We start from the raw sequence: 18,361 nt of genomic DNA, 5'->3' as shown, positions 1-18,361 counted from the left end.
CCCTTAGCCTAATCAGCAAGCCACATTTAAGATACCTTGCTTTTTTTTTTTTAATGAAGTGGACAGTGACACCCATTCTGAGGAAGAATGACACCTAAGGTAATTCTTTGACTTCCATATGCACACACACATCCTCACACAGAGAGAGAATGAGGGGGAGCATATATATATATATATATATATATATATATAGAGAGAGAGAGAGAGAGAGAGAGAGAGGACTACTTTGACTTGAACTGAATAAACTAGTATTATGGAAAGAGAGGGTACCAGAATTTTCTAACATCTCTGTGAGTTTGGTTGGGTCTGGCACCAGATAGCAAACAACTTTGTTAGTGTGTATGCCACTAGCAAAGTATATGTCACATCATATTTGGGCATGCTTAATAAGATATCATTAATTATTTATATGGAAGTCGTAGCTTGGTATCCTGAATTTTATCTGGAAACCCTTTGTCTTCACAGCAACTTTAGATTTGATAAGAATCAATAATCCTTGTGATTTATGGGCCTTCCACTTTCCCTAAGAGAGCACTGGAGGATTACGTGAAGAAAAATGCCTTCCACCTCTAGACACCTCGGTAAAGAATACCTTCATTATTTCCCTCCTTCCAGAACCGCATTCCCCTCTGACAACGACGTATCTGCTAGATCTACCCTATCTACTTCCCTCCTGCTTCTGGTTTACCTCAGAGTGTGTTTGGGGGGAGGGTCCAAGAAATCTAATCTGTGTTCCCATAAATTTGTTTGCCTTCAATCAACTTCATTTGGAAAACAACGAATGAAAAATGGCTTGGAAGTGTCAGTTTTCGGGAACCATGATGATGCCTGGCTTCTGGCAACAGTACCACGTGACCATTATCCCACATGACTCTCTAGAGAATGGCCTTTGCCCTTCTTAAGCCATGTCCTAACATTCTGTTGAACACCTCCACACCCACCTGGCCTAATTCTGCTTTCACACTACTTGTGATGGCTTGAGAGAAAATGCCCCCCTCAAAGGGAGTGGCACCATTAGGACATGTGGCCTTGTTGGAATAGATGTAGTCTTGTTGGAGAAAGTGTGTCACTATGGAGGTGGGATTTGAGGTCTCATATATGCTCAAGATACCTCCCAATGTCTCAGACCAAGATGTAGGGCTCTCAGATATTTCTCCAGCACCATGTCTGCCTGCCTGCTGCCCATGTCCCACCATGATGATAATGAACTAAACTTATGAATTGTAAGGGAGCCACCCCAATGAAATGTTTTCCTTTGTAAGAGTTGCTATGGTGACTCTTCACAGCCACAGAAACCCCAATTGAGACACTATTGTAGTACTGGCTACACTGAGTTACCCAAAGCATCAGGACCTCTTAAGCAGTTTCCTAAAATGTGCTTTTAAAGTTCACTGTACCCAAGTAGCCTTGGTCAGAATGTCAGAATGGATAGTGTAAGAGATGCTTAACAGTGTGTGTGTGTGTGTGTGTGTGTGTGTGTGTGTGTGTGTGTGTGTAGCTGCCCTAATAATGACCTCCCAAAACTGAGAAGGAAACTGGCCATGATGTGCTGAGGTTGGCACTATGGTCACGCAACTCAAGACTCCTCTCACCTCTGCTCTAGTACAAGAGCTGAAAATCAGGCACTGCTCTCAGAATGTGGCTGTTTTGACTAATTCAGATTTACACCAATGTAAGAGGCAAACAGTGTTATTATGGCTGTTTTACAGGCAAGGAGCCTAGAGGCAGAGCTGTATGTTAGCTTCTCACTAAGGTCGCATAGACTTTAGAACTTGCAAGAGACAGAAGTTGAGAGTTGCATCCAGGCAATGCCACCCTGTCCTGTGCACCAGTGTGGCAGCTCCATGAGACCAAACCCAGATTGTTTACTCTGCACTTTTGAGACAGACTGGCGCTGCCCACATTGTGGAGAGGGCAGTGCTGGCCCAGAAGGAGCCCTATAGAATCCTCCATTATTCATAACTGAACATAGAAAAGGGCAGGACATGATAGCACACACCTTTAATCTCAGTGCTTGGGACACAGAGGCTGGGGGATCTCTGTGAGTTCCTAGCCATCATAGTGAGATCCTATCTCAAAATAAATAGATAGATAGATAGATAGACAGACAGACAGACAGACAGACAGATAGATTGATAGATAAATAAAACAGGGAAGGGTTTTCTGCTAGAATGTCATCAAACCCTTCTTGAAGTTTGGCTATGAATATCCTCCAAAGACTGTATGTTAAAGGATCAGTCATCAGCTGTGGAGGTGGTACAGCCTTTGAGTGATGAAACCTAATGGGAGGAAAGAAGGTGGTCACTGGGGGTGGGGGTTGTACCTGAAGGAGTCATTGGAACTCTGGTCCTTCTTTTCTCTCCTCTTGGCACCTTAGCCACCACAGGTGAACAGCTTTCTTCTTCCAGGAGCTTCTACCTAGAAGAAATCTCTCATCACAGGCCTCACAGCAAGCACATCAGGTGACCAAGAACTGATGTCATTCATTCGACAAAATAACCCTTTTCCTCCTTTAAGCTGATTCACCGCAGATACTTTGTGACAGTAACAGAGAGCAAACCCAGCCCTGGGGGCTCCAGCTGATGCTATGAACTTCTGCAAGATAGATGTCAGCTCTCAGCTATGCAGCCAGCAACACGAATTACCCAGAAGATGCTTTACCCCGGAAGCTGGAGCACAAGAAGTGGCAGAGTTAGCCCAGAAGAGTCACTTGAGTATTTCTCAGTTGTTCTTTAGGATGATAAATCTCTGCATTTACACGGGGTGCTGGCCCAGAGCCACTGCTCCTGTGGAGGCAACAGGGAGTGGTGTAAAGTGAAGAGCAGTGCTCACCAACATCAGGAAGGCCTGAGCTTTAGCTCAGTCACCTATTTGTGCACCATTACACAAGGGCTGTGTTCTGACGTACTACCACAAAACACTCAGCACTGGAAGCATGGTGAGCCAGGCTTCCTGCAGAGCAGTCATGATTTCTGACCCTCATGCCTCCAAGCCCTACCTGTGGTATTTCCATCTCTGATTCCTCCTCTGGCTGATCTGAGCCTGTGAGGTATATCCCACCTGTCTACCACACCTGGACAAGTCAGAACAGAATACAGAGGGTACACTGTGCTTCTTCCTTTCAGGACAGCTTTTCCATGTGACAGTGGTTTCCACCCTACCATGTTCTCAATCCTTTCCCCCAGTACTATTTGCATTCCTGCAGGCAGATGGTGCCTGGGAAGGTATGCACCAAGTAGAAGGAAGTTTTGTGTTTCAGATTCTGGCTGGCATTGGCTTTCACAGAGATTTGGGTATAGGATGCTACATAATTCTCACCAAAAATGCTGTTTCATCTTCTGCTCATAGCCAAGGGACTATGCCAGAGGCCAAAGGAGTAAATGATAAGGCCACATTTTAAAGTGGGCATTTGGCCACTCTGCCACCAAGCACTTTTTGTTTCTAATTCTCCGGCCACCAGGATTAAGAGTAGATTAATAGAAATTGTGTTCCAAAGAGAGTAGAAACATGATGACATCGTGATGGCTGATGGGAAAGCTCTCCTTGGTGGTTTCTCATTCATTTGTTTTTTAAGACAGTATCTTACTTTGGAGTTGTCCTCATACACTCTTTACAGCCTTGGTTGGTCTCAAATTCACAGCAACCCTCCTTCCTTGGCCTCTTGAGCACAGAGGTTGTAGATACAAGCCATGACACCTGGCTAGGAGTTCTTTTAATTTGCTCCGTTGCAACAGGGATTGTAGCTCAAGCAATGAGGTGTTTCTTCTACAAGTACTTCTTATCCATATCTTCACTGATGGACCCCAACTACTTGGAACCGTGTCTAGTTCATGATCGGTGCTCAACACATGAAGGGCACAGCGTTTATTGAGGCAGGTACATCCAGGTGACATGAAAGTAGCTCTTAGGGGACCAGATGACAAGAGCTTCAGGATTGAGGTGAAGCACCGCTCATCTCCTGTTCACAGGCTTTCTTCCTTCCCACTTTTCCTGATAACAGGCTCTGTTGACTTGTATCTTTCCTCTACCTCATAATTGCTGCTTCTTCATAAACCTGTCTTAGCATATGTTCTGCTTTCTCACATGTTTGGATTGCAACCACCCTCTAAGGCCCTACTCAGTGTAATGGCACCCTTTCAGCTTCATTTCCATAGACAAATGCTTCGTTATCTCTTGCATCCTGACCCATGTCCCGGAAGCACAGAATCGCGCAGACGAAGCTCATCTCTTGCACCTGGGGTTGGTTTTTGGAGAGGCAACCCTCAGGTCACAGTCCACCTACTGGTCCAATCAAGAGCCATTCCTCAGTAAAGAACAACCAAGTTCAGCTGCTCAGAGCAGGGGGCTGTGGGTGGGGCAGTTTCACCTCAAAGAGGAAGTTGGGTGTGGCGGGCACTTTGTTGACATATCCAATATAGGAGTGCCCATCTCTCATCTCTGACAGAGATAACTGTGGGTTTGAACCTTTTACCAGGCACTCCCAGAGAAAGCACAGCCTGATGCACTCACTGGGAACTTTGTGAGTCTGGAGTCTCCATCACCAATTCCCTGCAGTGTTCCTCCTGGGACTACTATGATGCTTCAACCTGCACCTGTTTGGAGTTCATTGGGGTCTGGAGTCTGTCTTCTGTTTAGGTGAGTTGGCTGCTAACTGGACTGCCTGACTCTTGGGAAAGGGGAGTGCTTAGTTTCAAATTTGGTTCTGGATCACTCTTTCTCCTTGGAAAACAATGACTTCACTCACCCCATGCTCCCTCCCATCTACTTTTATCCACTCTGCTTGCTCAAAGTTGTCACTGACCTCAGCATACCTTCCCTTCCCAGGCCCTCCAATCATCTTCTTAGGGAATGGCATTAAGAAGTAGTAGGTAGTGACTTCAAGGAGAACAGTTTTACAGGAATGGTCAGGGCTGTAATCATTTGAAGTGAAAGACAGCTACAGTCAAGAATTTTGTTGTTTTGCTAAGTAATTTTGTTTCTGATTATTATTATTATTACATGATCTCACTGTTTCGAAGAAAATATGAACAACAAATTCTATTTTTTGAGATTTACTTTATTTTTGCTTATGTGTGCTTGTGTGTCTGTGTGGGGGTTTATGCACATGAGTGAAGGTTCCTGTGGAGACCAGAAGAGGGCATCAGATTCCCTGGAGCTGGAGATGCAGGTAGATGTGTAACCACCTGATAGGAGTGCTGGGAACCAAACTCAGGCCCCCTGGAAGAGCAGTTAAGGGGTCTTAAGTCTGATTCATCTCTCCAGGCTCTAAAGATTCATTTTTATTTTCTAAAGTTGTATGTATGTGCACGTGTCTGTGTGAGTGCATGCCACATGTGGGTGCAATCCAAGGCCAGAAGAAGACATGAGATTCCCCAGAGGAGGAGTTACAGGTGGCTGTGAGCCCTCTGATGTGGTGCTGGGAAAAGAACTCAGTTCTTTGGGAAGAGCAGACAGTACGCTTAACCACTGAGCAAATTCTGCAGTCCAATATTTATCTAGTAGTAACAGCAAATTTATAATGTCTCATTAATGTACTAGCTAAATGATTATGGTAGTTTCTAATTTTTGAGCACCTATATCAAATAGAAGATTTATGATAAGAACTTTGTAACATTTCCACTTTTTGTGTAATACAAAATTCTAGCTGAGTAGAATCTTGACAAACAGATCTGCCGTGCAGAGAAGGTCAACATCCCTTTTCCTTGGGTATCAATGGGTGTCCATTGGATTACAAGGGACTGAGAATTTTGCTGGGGCAAAACCCTAGATCTTTGATTCACTGGGGGTTTAGTGAGATGTCTAAGAGAGACTAATGGGATGGCAGATATAGGTGACCTCGAGAAGGCACAGTCTGGAGGGAGTAATCTCAATGGCAAGGCTTGTCTTTTGGCTTAGGAGACCATGGCCAACCCACATCATGAGCAAGCCCTGACCCAGTATGTATCTTCTCAGAGAGAAACAAAAGTGTGCCTCTGTGTAATATGAACCATTTTCTGCAAGTCTGTAGTACTCTAGGGCCAGCCACCCAAAGAGTACCTGAACATGACATGAGGAAGAGAGCTTTCCACTTCCTGCTTTAAGAAAATATGCTGGCAGGCATCCCATAGGCTGCCTTGGCCCTTGATATCCTATAGAATCAATACCATGGCAGCCATGATGGCAGGAAAAGATTTCTTACAACTTGTTGCAAGATACTAGCAATTGTTTCATTTAGTTTTATAGTAACACTTCGCCATATGCATTGATGCTGAAAGCATGCACGGTCTTACTTCCTGTTTTTCAAAGGCATCATTGACAGGGGCAGCCACACAGGGCTCCCCACTCATGCACTGATTTGGGTTTCCAGCTCATAGCTGAGCTGTCACTGTGGGTCCAGCCAAGTTCACCAATCACGATGATGATAGCAGTGGGTTTAGAACACAGGTCTGGTCACACAATACATAGGGGACCTCCCTGTCAACCTCACCCGAGTACCTTGCACCTTAGCTCTCCTTAGTACTCACAGATATTTCATATTCTTCAATCCTTCCAATTCCTTCGTTTTTTTCTTTTCCTTTTACATTTTTGTCATATTTATTTTTTGTTCATGTGTGTTGGTGAATGGGTGTGAATGTACATGCCAAAGCACATGTGAGGTGGTCAGAGAAAAATCCATTCTCTCCCACCATATAGGACCCAGGGATGGAACTCAGATTGTTGGACTTGGCGGCAGACACTTTTATCACTAAGCCATCTCACCAGGCCATTTGTGTTAGGGTTTCTATTACTGTGATGAAACACCATGGCCAAAGAAACCTGGGGAAGAAAGGGTTTATTTGGCTTATGCTTCCATATCACAGTCAGGACAGGAACTCAAGCAGGGCAGGGACCTGGAGACAGGAGCTGATGCAGAGGCCATAGAGGATGCTGCTTACTGGCTTGCTCCTCATGACTGGCTCAGCATGCTTTATTATAGAACCCAGGACCACCAGCTCAGGAAAGACACCACCCATAATAGGTGAGCCCCATCCCCATCAATCACTATTTAAGAAAATGCCTTACTGGCTTGCCTACAGCCCAGTCTTACAGAAGCATTTTCTCAATTGAGGCTTCCCTCCTCGATGATGACTCTAGCTTGTGTCAAGTTGACATAAAACTAGCCAGGATACCGTTGTTGTTCTTTTGCTTATCTTGCAATGTAAACACCATAGAAGGACTATGCCGGCCTGTTTATCTTTGTGTGCCCTGGACCACTAGCTGGTATAAAGTGTTTAATATGCATTAAGTTAATCCACTTTGTGAGTTTCTCAGAAATATTTGGGGAAAGATTAAAAACTATCAAAATCTTTAATTGCAGACTAGAGAAACCCAGAACTTTTCTTTATGCTGTAACAACCCTACAATGGAAGTATTCTGATATGCTTGTTTTTTACACAAGGAAACTGAGGGATTAGAATAAAAGCAACTTGCCTCTGGCCCCATAGATATTAAATAGACCACAGTTGGTAAAACCGGTATAAGAAACTGTAGACTGTATTTCTGTAGTGGAGGCAGGAGCCAGGGAAAGCCTTAACTAATATGGTAGAAACCGGGGAAAGGATAACAAGCAAAGCATAATGGTCCACACATTGCAACCTCAGCATTCGGGATGCTGAGATTGGAAGATCATGAACTTAAGGCCAGCCTGGGCAACATAGTGAGATCTTGTTTCAGAAAACAAAAGAAGAGCTCTTTTCATGGCATCTCCTAGGCAGTCTGCCATGTCAAGATGAAGTCAATGTCTCCTTGCCACCCACTGGCTGTCAGAACTCATTGAAGTGGATGATGAACACACACATTTTACTTTATCTGAGAAACGCATGGCCACAGAAGTAGTTGCTGATGCTCTGATGAAGAGTGGAAGGGCCATGTGGTCCCATCAGTGGTGGGAATAACAAGCAAGGCTTTCCTGTGAAGCAGAGAGTCTTGACTCATGGTGGATATGCACTTGCTGTCGAATCAGGGGCATTCTTGTTATAGACCCAGGAGAACTGGAGAGAAGAAGTGCAAAGCTGTTTCTGGATGTATTGTGGATGCCAACCTGAGTTGTCAACTTGGTTACTGTACAAAAAGGAGAGAAGGATATTTCTGAACTGACAGATATTACGGTGCCTTGGCAATTGGGAACCAAGAGAGCTAGCAGAATCCAAAAGCTTTTCAGTCTCCCTAGAGAAGATGACATCCACCAATATGTTGTCAGAAAGCCCCTAAACAGAGGTCAGAATCCCAGGACCAAAGCACGTGAAATTCAGTATCCTGTTACTCCACTTGTCCTTCAACACACATGCTGGCATATTACTCTTAAGAAATAACACACCAAGAAGAAAGAGGAGGCTGCAGAATATGCTAAACTTTTAGCCAATAGAATGAGGAAACCAAAGAAAATGCCAGGAACAGATTATGGAGAGATGTAGGCTATCCTTGCTGAGAGCTTCCACTTCTGAGTTGGGGGTCCAGGGGAGGGCTTTTAACAGTAACAAATAAAACTAGGTGGTGGTGCGCACACCTTTAATCCAAGTGCTCAGGAGACAGAGGCATTTTTATCTCTGAGTTCATCTCTGATGAAGAGTGGAAGGGCCAGCCTGGTCTACAGAGTTCTAGGACAGCCAGGGCTACACAGATAAACCCTGTCTCTGGGTGGGGGTAGGGAGGGGAGCAGTAATAAATAAATGATCAGAACCTGAAGAAAGAAAGAAGGAAAAGAAGGAAGGAAGGAAGGAAGGAAGGAAGGAAGGAAGGAAGGAAGGAAGGAAGGAAGGAAGGAAAGAAGAGAGACAAGGATGGTAGTGAGGGAAGACAAACAAGAAGAAAAAGATGAGGCTGGGGAAATAGTTCATAGGGTAAAAATACTTGCCCTGATAGCATAAGGAACTGAACTCAAGTACTCAGGACCTACATAAGCTGGGCACTGTAGCATATACTTGTAATCCTAGCCCTCCTACAGCAGCAAACAAAGAAACCCTGTCCCTCCCAAAGTAAGTTGGAAGGTGAGGACCAATACTGGTGTTGTCCTAAGAACTCTACACATATGTGCTGTCAACAAGCTGCCACACTCACACACATTCACACATCTTACACATACACATATGCACACATCATTCAAGCACCACAACAGAAGAGTAAAACATCACGAACACTGATTAAAAGTGTGAGAGACAGAACTAAAAGTATTAAACATATGAATAGAAGAAGTCCATATAATCAAATGAGAAATGAAGGGGGGTCCTCACAGAGAGGAAACTAAGTAAAAAGAAGACTGGCTTGTTGAAAACCAAGGAAGGAATAGGCAAGTCCTTGCAACTTTTAGAAAATTTGTTGTCTTAACTAGGGTTTCTATTGTTGTGAAGAGACACCATGACCATGGCAACTCTTATAAAGGAAAACATTTAATTAAGGTGCATGCTTACAGTTTGTTTTTGTTTAGCTTATTCCTTTTCATTATAAATCTTCATCAGAGTTAAGACTAATAACAACACAACAAAGTCTAATCTAGGCTGCTTTGAGCTTTCTTCACCAAAATATCACAAGAATGATCTCTAGGCAACATACTAAAACTCTTCCCCTTTGAAACCTCTTGAGTGAGCCCCTGACAGTTCAAATCACTTTTAGCACCACTGTTTTCCATGTTTCTACTAGTATGGCCCATTAAGCAATGCTTAAAGCATTCCACTGCTTTCCAAACCCAAAGTGCCAAAGTCCAAATTCCTTAAAGAAAACAAAAACAAAAAAAACATGGTGAGGTCTATCACAAAAATACGCCAGTTTTTAGAACCAACTTCTGTCTTAGTTAGGGTTTCTATTACTATGAAGAGACCACATCAACTTTTATAAAGGAAACATTTAATTGAGTGTTGTGAGATATTTGATTATACTGTGTAAAACTATGCTACTGTGATTGGTTTAATAAAAAGCTAAATGGTCAATAGCTAGGCAGGAGGTATAGGTGAGAATTCCAAGGGGGAGTTGCCAGCCAGATGCTGAGGAAGCAGGATGAGCAGGAGTAGAGGTAAGAGCCACCAGCCATGTGGCAGCACCTAGATTAATAGAAATGGGCTAATTTAAGTTATAAGAGCTAGTTAGAAACATGACTAAGCTAAGGTTGAGCTTTCATAATTATTAAGAATCTCCATGTCATTATTTGCGAACTGGTAGTCAGGACAGAGAAAGACTCTTTACAATTGTGGGGGCTTTACAATTCAGAGGTCCAGTCCATTATCATCATGGTGGGAAGCATGGTGGCTTGTAGGCAGATGTGATGCTGAAGTAGTAGCTGAGAGTTGTACATCTTGCAGGCAACAGGAAGTTGATTGAGACACCAGACAGTATCCTGAGCATAGGAAGCCCTAAAACCCACCCCCACAGGGACACACTTCTTCCAACAAGGCCATGCCCACTCCAACGAAGGTACACCTTCAAGTAGTGCCACTCTCTATGAGATCATGGGGGCCAATTACATTCAAACAACCACATCTGTAATAAATTTATGCCAATATTGGGCTCATACTTTGATTCTAACTGCAAAACACAATAGTAAAATGTCTTGTGGCAAAAAAGGGCCAGTGATGAGTCCTAATACAGAGAGCATTCTGAGCATGGAATTTGAAGGACAAGGAAAGGAGGTGAGCAAAGCTTTGGGGAGGGGAGTGTCAGCCCTAGGCCTCAAGGCTGTTGATGAGCATGTTTCTGGGCAATGAAAGGGACCCTGGAAATAGGCCTGTGTGGAGGGAAAAGGAATTATTGTGTCTTGCAAGAAAGTCTGGCTTCCCTTGTGTCCATCAGCTGTCATAGCAGGCTGTACTGCAGCCTTCTCAGAGTCACCGGGAGAGGGGACAGATGATGACCCAGATCAGAGGACCAGCTAGGGTGGGTCACCCAGATGCAGTGAGAGGTAGGGAAGGACAAACAGGACAGGTGCACACTATGAGCCCCAGGAGGCTGAATGTAACCCGAGTTGCACTGGCTACAGGGATATGTGGCAATGTAACTGTCCATTCAATCAATATTTACCGAACACTCTTTATATCCCAGGCAGTGTGCCAGGCTTGGGGCTTGGTGCTGGCAATGGGAAATAATAAAGTATTTCCTGATTTCTCCCCTAGAGAAAGAATTAGAGATGTGGTTTCATTGGCCCAGGCTGACCAGCACTGTGTGTGTAGAAGGCAGGCCTCTACTTGGACAGTACGGTTAGATGGGGGCCGAGAGGCTTAGACGATCTTAACAGCATTTGTGGAATTTGTGTTTCTTGTCTGTGTATGTGTGTACATGTGTACACACCTCTGGAGCACAGGAATCTTCCTCGATTGCTTACTACTGTAGTCTTTAAGATAGAGTGTCTCACTGACTCCGAAGCTTGCTGATTCAGCTAGACTAACTGGCTTGTAAGCCCAGAGAGAGTCCTGCCTCTGTTTCTCCAGGGCTGGGATTACAGGTGGGTATCACAGCTCAGTTTTTTCTGGGGTACTAGGCATCAAACTGAGGTCCTCATATTTGCACAGTAACCGCTTTACCAGCTGAGGCATCTCCCCGGCCTGTTTCATCTATTTTCTAGTTTCAACTTAGTACCATTTATATTTGATAAAGTATCTGTTTTGTGTTGTTTTATAAATATTTCCTAGAAATGCAGTTATGACATGGGGTGATGTTGAAATTTGATTTCCAGCCCTCAAAGTAACAGTGTGTTCAGATTGCTGGATTTAAGAAGTAAGTTTCGCCGGGCGTTGGTGGCACATGCCTTTAATCCCAGTACTCGGAAGGCAGAGGCAGGCGGATCTCTGTGAGTTCGAGGCCAGCCTGGTCTCCAAAGCGAGTGCCAGGATATACTCCAAAGCTACACAGAGAAACCCTGTCTCGAAAAACAAAACAAAAAACAAACAAACAAACAAAAGTAAGTTTGAAGTCACTCAGGAGAAGCAGAAAGTGGGTGAAGGAAGAGATGGTCCATTGCCACATTATCACAATCACAGTGAGAAGCTGCTTTGTAGTAAGAGGACTCTGCACTATTGCCAGGGGAGGGGTCAGGAGACAGCAGAATCTGCAGGGAGAATCCCATCCCCGACCCTCTAAGGTGCAATGCTTAGCAGCCATTTAAATTCAAAAGTGCATTTTCTTTCTAGATCATGGTGTGTGTCCCACTGGTCCAGCACAAGCAGTGCTGTAGGCTCACTCCTGTTCTCCCTGGCTAAAAGATTTCTCTCCATTCCTGATAGTGAATCCAAGAAGCAGAGCTGATGTAATCAACAGTCCTGGGCCCTTGACTTGCTTCATGAAATTGAGACGAATCCTCTAAGGAGCATTTGCCATTGGGAAATTGTTTTTGTTGGTAATAACTTGTAGTAGTTAGGAGTCCATCACTTGATGCAGCCCTCTTTATTGCCTTCGAGAGTAACTCCAATTATTCTAACAGAAACAACATCACACCAGTAGAAAGAATAGGAGAATGAATGGTAACTGGAGGAAGAAGAAAAATGTCCTTTAAGCACAGCCAAATTTGCCTATATGGTGACAAATACTGTTTCTAGTTAGAAAAAATGTCAACTTCTGCCTTAATATAAACTATGTGGATTCCATGAGCCGGAAGCCTTTAGGAGTCACTTAAAATCTTCCCAGATCTGTTTCCTCCATTCAGTCTCAGTCCTACACCCGTTAAGAATTCAGAGAATCTCATTGCTACAAAGACTCTCAAAGCAGCAGCCGTGTGAGCGAGCCAGTGTCAACACTTGGTAACTGCTTCCTGGACAACAGACGTTTTGCAATCCCCTTACATGTATCAACCCCTCCCGTGTTCATCCAAGTCTAGGAAGCAGGTGTTGTCACGGTCTCCCTTTCATAGGGGAGGAAACTGAGGCCACACATTGTCTAAGAACTTAGAGGTACAGAATGACAATCAGGGTTCTCACCCAGGCTGTGGGACCCCAGAGCTTGGGCTTGGAGGCACGCACTGCAGGCCACCCCCTGGCCTGGCGATCTTGGCTCACATTCTCAGAGCAAACGGTTTACTAAAGCAGTACTTAGGTCTGTTTACGTGTCTGGCACCCCTCTGTTGGATGATTATGCATTGCCACTGGAAGCTGTTAGGTTTGTTTCTGAAACTGACAAGTTTAGTTTTAAAAATGATTCATCTTTCTCTGCTCCTTTTCCCCACCAGCTGCAGTTGTTTGGATAATACCCTCTTCAGAACAACAGCGAAGCAGAGCTACTTTTGTAAGAGTGGATGGTAGAAGAGTCCTCACTCAAACATTTGGGTTTCTTTCTTAATTAAAAAATATTGTTATCTTTATTTGTGTCTACACATGTGTGTATATGCACGTGCGTCTGTGTATAGACTCCAGCTGAGCCCGGATGAGAACACCAGATCCCCTGGAGCTGGGGTTACAAGTGGTTGTGAGTTGTCTGACATGGGTACTGGTGTTAAAACTTGGGTCCTCTTCAAGAGCTGTAAGTGCTCTTATCGACTGAGCCATCTCTCCAGACCATGGAACTTGTATTAGCATGCGTGAATTGCCATACTGCAAAGGCAATGCACAGCCTTTGCCATTAGTAGTCCACACTGATGCATAGGCAACAGAACCTTCCTAAATATCAAAAGGTATCTTTCTTTTCCTTTCCAGTTATTTTTTTAAATCAATACACAATTCCCTTTATTCCTCCAATGACTGATAAAACATGATCATGCCCTTTCATGATCAGTATCACTAGGGGACAATCAGACAAAATAAGTGGATAGGAGAACATTAAGACATTAATAGGACGTGGTGGTACATGCCTGTAATCCCAGCTCTAGGGAGGGGGGAGGAAGAACAAGAAGTTCAAGGCCAGGCTCTCTGTACAATGAGCTTGGAGCCAGCCTAGGTTAATTGAGACCTTGTCTCAAACACACACACACACACACACACACACACACACACACACACACACACACACACACAATTTCCTATTGATTTGTGATGTTTTTCAACCCTTCCTTTAGTGACTTCGGCTATTTTACCCCACTTCTGCTAGGTCTAAAAGTGGGAAGAGAAACTCATCTCATTGTTATTATTTTGCCCCCATGCTCCATTTCTGTGAGGCTGGGGATGGCACCTGGGGTTTCATGCATACTAGGCAAGCACCCCATCAACAGAGCTCATTACCAGTTTTTGCATACGTAAGACACACGAGGAATACTTTCTTGTAACCTTTCGCCTTCCGTGATGAGGAAAGGAGCACCGAGCATCTGCCTGTATGTGGAGAAGGGACCTGGGAATATTGTTTTGGTTTCCTTTGTGAGATCACAGAGAAGCAAGAAGATACTGTGCTAAGTTTCAGACAGTCATGCCTGCTTAAAATTTTGTTGTGAGTTTTAGAATGTACTTGTACCATAGTGTCCTAGTTAGGAAACTCTTGATTCTTAATTATTTATCTTTTAAAATATATTTCATTTCATTTATCCTTTTTATTTTATTATTTTTATGTGTTTAGAGGTCTCTCCTTCCATATGGGTTCCTGGAATAGAACACAACTGGTCAGGCTTGGCAGCAGGGACCTTTTCCCCGATGAGCCGCCCCTCCCCCCAATCAGTGACCTTATACCCAGAGTTTCTTTCTTTTCTATTATTTTGTTTTGACAGTCATAAGTAGTCCAGGCCCCAAAAATCACAATTTAGCCAAGGATAACCTTGAACTCCTCCTGTTTCTTCAGTCTCCACCTCCCAAGATCTGTGAATACAACCTTGTGGCCCCACATTTCTTGAATATGCAGTTTAGTAAGTGAACAGTAGGTGCTCCGAATGGGATTAGAGGTAAACAGCCGGGACCCTCCCTTTTCTCCAGTCCAGGATGCTGAAAGGTAGAGAAGGGAGCTGCCCCTGCAAGAAAGACCCCAACATTATCCCTCTTGTTATTTAGGTGATATTCTATACTCTCCAAAGTGAGAAACGCCTCAGACACAGAGCTGAGACTCAGTTAAATCAAAGGCAAAGGGGCCTGAGAGAGTAGGCAGGCAAAGAGGGAGGGATATGGAGGGGTTGGTGTGAGGGTCACCTCCTCCAAAGAAGTAAACAGACCTCTCTCCCTCCCTCTTGATTTAAGGGAAGTTCATCCCAGTTGAAGTGTGTCCAGTTCACTGTGGCTGGTTTACAAGCCATTCTAGACAATTATACCCTGGCACAAAATTAGCAGCTTTATTTTTCAGTAAAAAGAAACCCAGAGGCATAGTTTACTATGAAAATATGGTCCAAGTGAGACTTTTCTTCATGGGTTTTTGAGTAAATATAGATCTCACATATAGAAATTAGATGGTTAGACATATGAGCTCAGTAATGGGGAGTGAATGGTATTTCTTAAGAAAAAGTTAACAGATCATGACATTTTAAAAGTTAAAAAGACTGGGTGGTGGCAGTGAAAGTGCTTTTAATCTCAACACCCTGGAGGCAGAGGCAGGTGGATTTTTGTGAGTTTGAAGCCAGTCTGGGCTACAGAGTGAGTTCCAGGCCAGCCAAGGCTACATAAGGGAAAAAGAAAGATTTTCCTTACTTTTGTGATGTGTGTGTGTGTGTGTGTGTGTGTGTGTGTGTGTGTGTGTGTGTGTGTGTGTGTGTGTGGCTATGAAAACCAGTAAAAAGTGCCAGTTTCCTTAGTGCTGCTGTTACAGTCATATATGAGCTGCCCAACATGGGTACTAGGAACTAAATTCTGGTTCTCTACAAGAGCAGCAATAGCTCTTAAACACTAAGCCATCTCTTCGGTCCCTTGTTTATTTTTTGAGACAGGATCTCCCATAGCCCAGACTGTCCTTGAATTCATTACAAAACCGAGGATGGCCTTAACTTTCTGATCCTCCTGCCTCCACTCTGAATACTGTGATTATAAGTGTGTGCGGTCATACCTGGCTGTGTGGTTTCGAGGATTTGAAGCCAGGGCTGGGCAAGCATTCTGCCAAGTGGGCTGGTTACCCTATCTACTAAAAAAATATTTCTGGCGGTAGGAGGGTGTCTCATTAACATAAAAGCCAAATAACTCGGAAGAGAAAATTTGCCACTTTTTGGCCACAGTAGCAGCTCTGAAGTGGGATTTTATATTGTGGTGGCCAGGCCAGTAATATGCTGATGATATAGAAATGTAAGAGCATATTCTACTAAATCAGTCAGAGGTTGAGAAATCTATGAATTATGCTGGAGAGCCTGACAGAGCTTTATGTAGTTCAAAGAGCTGGTAAAGACAGAAGTAAGCTCAGGTGAACGCAGCCACTGGCTTTCTCTCAAGCCCCTGGTGTTCTTCAAATGTATCAGCTTTACTACTAACAGCTGTGCAGCAACTGTAACCAAAGTTCTATTTGCTTCCTGGGCTGGGGGTTGGTGGCCATCGCCTTTAATCCCAGCACTTGGGAGGCAGAGGCAGGCAGATCTCTGTGAGCTCGAGCCAGTCTGGTCTCCAGAGCAAGTGCCAGGATAGGCTCCAAAGCTACACAGAGAAACCCTGTCTCGAAAAACCTAAATAAATAAATAAATAAATAAATAAATAAATAAATAAATAAAAAGGGGGAAGTTGCAGAGAAAACAGCTTTTTATCCAACGGCAGGAAGAGCCGGTCCTTTGCTGTTTGATTGGCCTGGATTGTTGCCCACCATTCAGGAGATAGTTCATGTCAGTGGCTCTCAAACTTCCTAATGCTGAGACCCTTTAATACAGTTCCTCATGTTGCAGTGACCCCCAACCATAGAATGATTTTTGTTGCTGCTTCATAAATGTGATTTTGCTATTGTTAGGAATTGTACTGTAAATATCTGTGTTTTCTGATAGTCTTAGGCGAGCTTTGGAAGGGGCTGAGATCCATGGGTTGAGTGAGAGCCACTGGTTTATGCAATGTTTTTGTTAACCTGTGTTTCATGGTACACTAATTTCTTGACACCTCTCTTAACGGTCATTTGTATTTCCAAATATTGACTTCAAACTTAAAAAAAAAATAGGGAACCTCCCTTCTACAATCACAGAATGCTAGAACAAAAGAGAACTGAAAGATGACTTTGTATGGGCCACCATTTTATAGATGAAGAAACATGCTCAGAGTAACGCCCTGATGCCTCATGGAGCAGGGGCACGGCAAGCCTGGAGTGCCCTCTCCTCACTCAGACCCATGCTCAGCATCCATAGCACAAGGACTGCCTCTCATTGACTGGCGAATGAGTGCGAGGAGCTGGGGAGCTAGAAATGAAAGTCACACAGCACTTGACACCCAAGAGCTCAGAATCCAGAAGAGAAAGTAGATGTGCACACTACCCTCTGTGTAGCGTTTGTAAAACACCGACTGTATCAGCGCTGGCTTAAAACCCACTCCGTGAAGCAAACCTCCTCATCAACTTCTTGTCTGTGCTGATGCCCAAAACCTAGCCATGAGCTGCTGTTTCCTGGCATAGCACAATGTATCATTCCACCTGGCTTTTGCTCACACTGTCCTCTCCCTTATTTTATTCTCCACAGTATTCTGCCCACACTTCTAGAGCCAGCCATGGTAGAGCTTTTGTAACACTGACTGTATCTACTATTTGTACTTCCATCTTTCTCTGCCAACCTAATGTAAGACCTTTGGTTTTTTTGTACCCCTAGCATCTGGCTTACAGAACTTCTGCTGAATGAATCACACAAAGAAGGCATTACAAGGTTGTACAAATGCTCTGGGTGAAGCAGTGGTCTGTGTTCGGAGTACGGAAGTCATCCCAGAAGCCTCAGTGCAGGCATCAAGGTAATGAACAGTAGTAGAGGGCAGAATAGCGACTGATTGCAGGAAAGGAGTGTCACAACAGTTGGGGCGCTGAGAAATGGTAGCATGTTTGTGAAATGTTGAGGTATCCAAGAGAAGACGTTTCGGTGGTTTTTGCTGTTGTTATTGTTAAACTGGGAGTGCTTATATATACTAGTCAGGCCCCGTGTGAAAAGAAAAAGCCTGATTTAAGAGAGAGAGAGAGAGAGAGAGAGAGAGAGAGAGAGAGAGAGAGAGAGATATGTTTTGAAGGTCAGTAGCATTGTCTCTGAACGTTAACACAGTCTATTAGGGAATGGGAGAGTCTGGAAGACAGGCAGCGGAATCCAGGTAAGACTTTGCTGTAATAAGGACCAGAGAACTAAGAATGGTCCAGGGGAGAAAGGATGAAGGCCTGAACAGAGAAGAGATGGAGAGAGAGAGAAAAAAAAAACAGTTGGAGAAATAAGCACAGTGGTGATGGAACAGTGAGTGGCAACTGGCTGAAGATGAGACATGCATGGTGGGAAACTCGGGGTCAGGAGTGACTCCAAGAGTTTATCTTGAATGTTTACATAAACAGTGTTGTCCTGATATGGAATGCATGAGGAAAATTCCATGTGGAGCTGTGG

The 18,361-nt window shown here is 44.0% G+C and overlaps 1 long non-coding RNA gene across 1 annotated transcript; it reads left to right on the top strand.

The window, feature by feature from the left end:
* Nucleotides 1-225: 225 nt before the first annotated feature.
* On the top strand, nt 226-13,294 carry LOC113833195. Its single transcript, XR_004772004.1, has 3 exons — nt 226-581; nt 2,378-4,635; nt 13,163-13,294. It is a non-coding gene; the product is annotated as an uncharacterized LOC113833195 (long non-coding RNA).
* Nucleotides 13,295-18,361: the final 5,067 nt, after the last annotated feature.

The sequence above is a fragment of the Cricetulus griseus genome (assembly GCF_003668045.3).
Source record: "Cricetulus griseus strain 17A/GY chromosome 1 unlocalized genomic scaffold, alternate assembly CriGri-PICRH-1.0 chr1_0, whole genome shotgun sequence".
Lineage (NCBI taxonomy): Eukaryota > Metazoa > Chordata > Mammalia > Rodentia > Cricetidae > Cricetulus > Cricetulus griseus.
The sequence above is the reverse complement of the archived record's forward strand: the minus strand, read 5'-3'. Positions and strand labels throughout refer to the sequence as shown.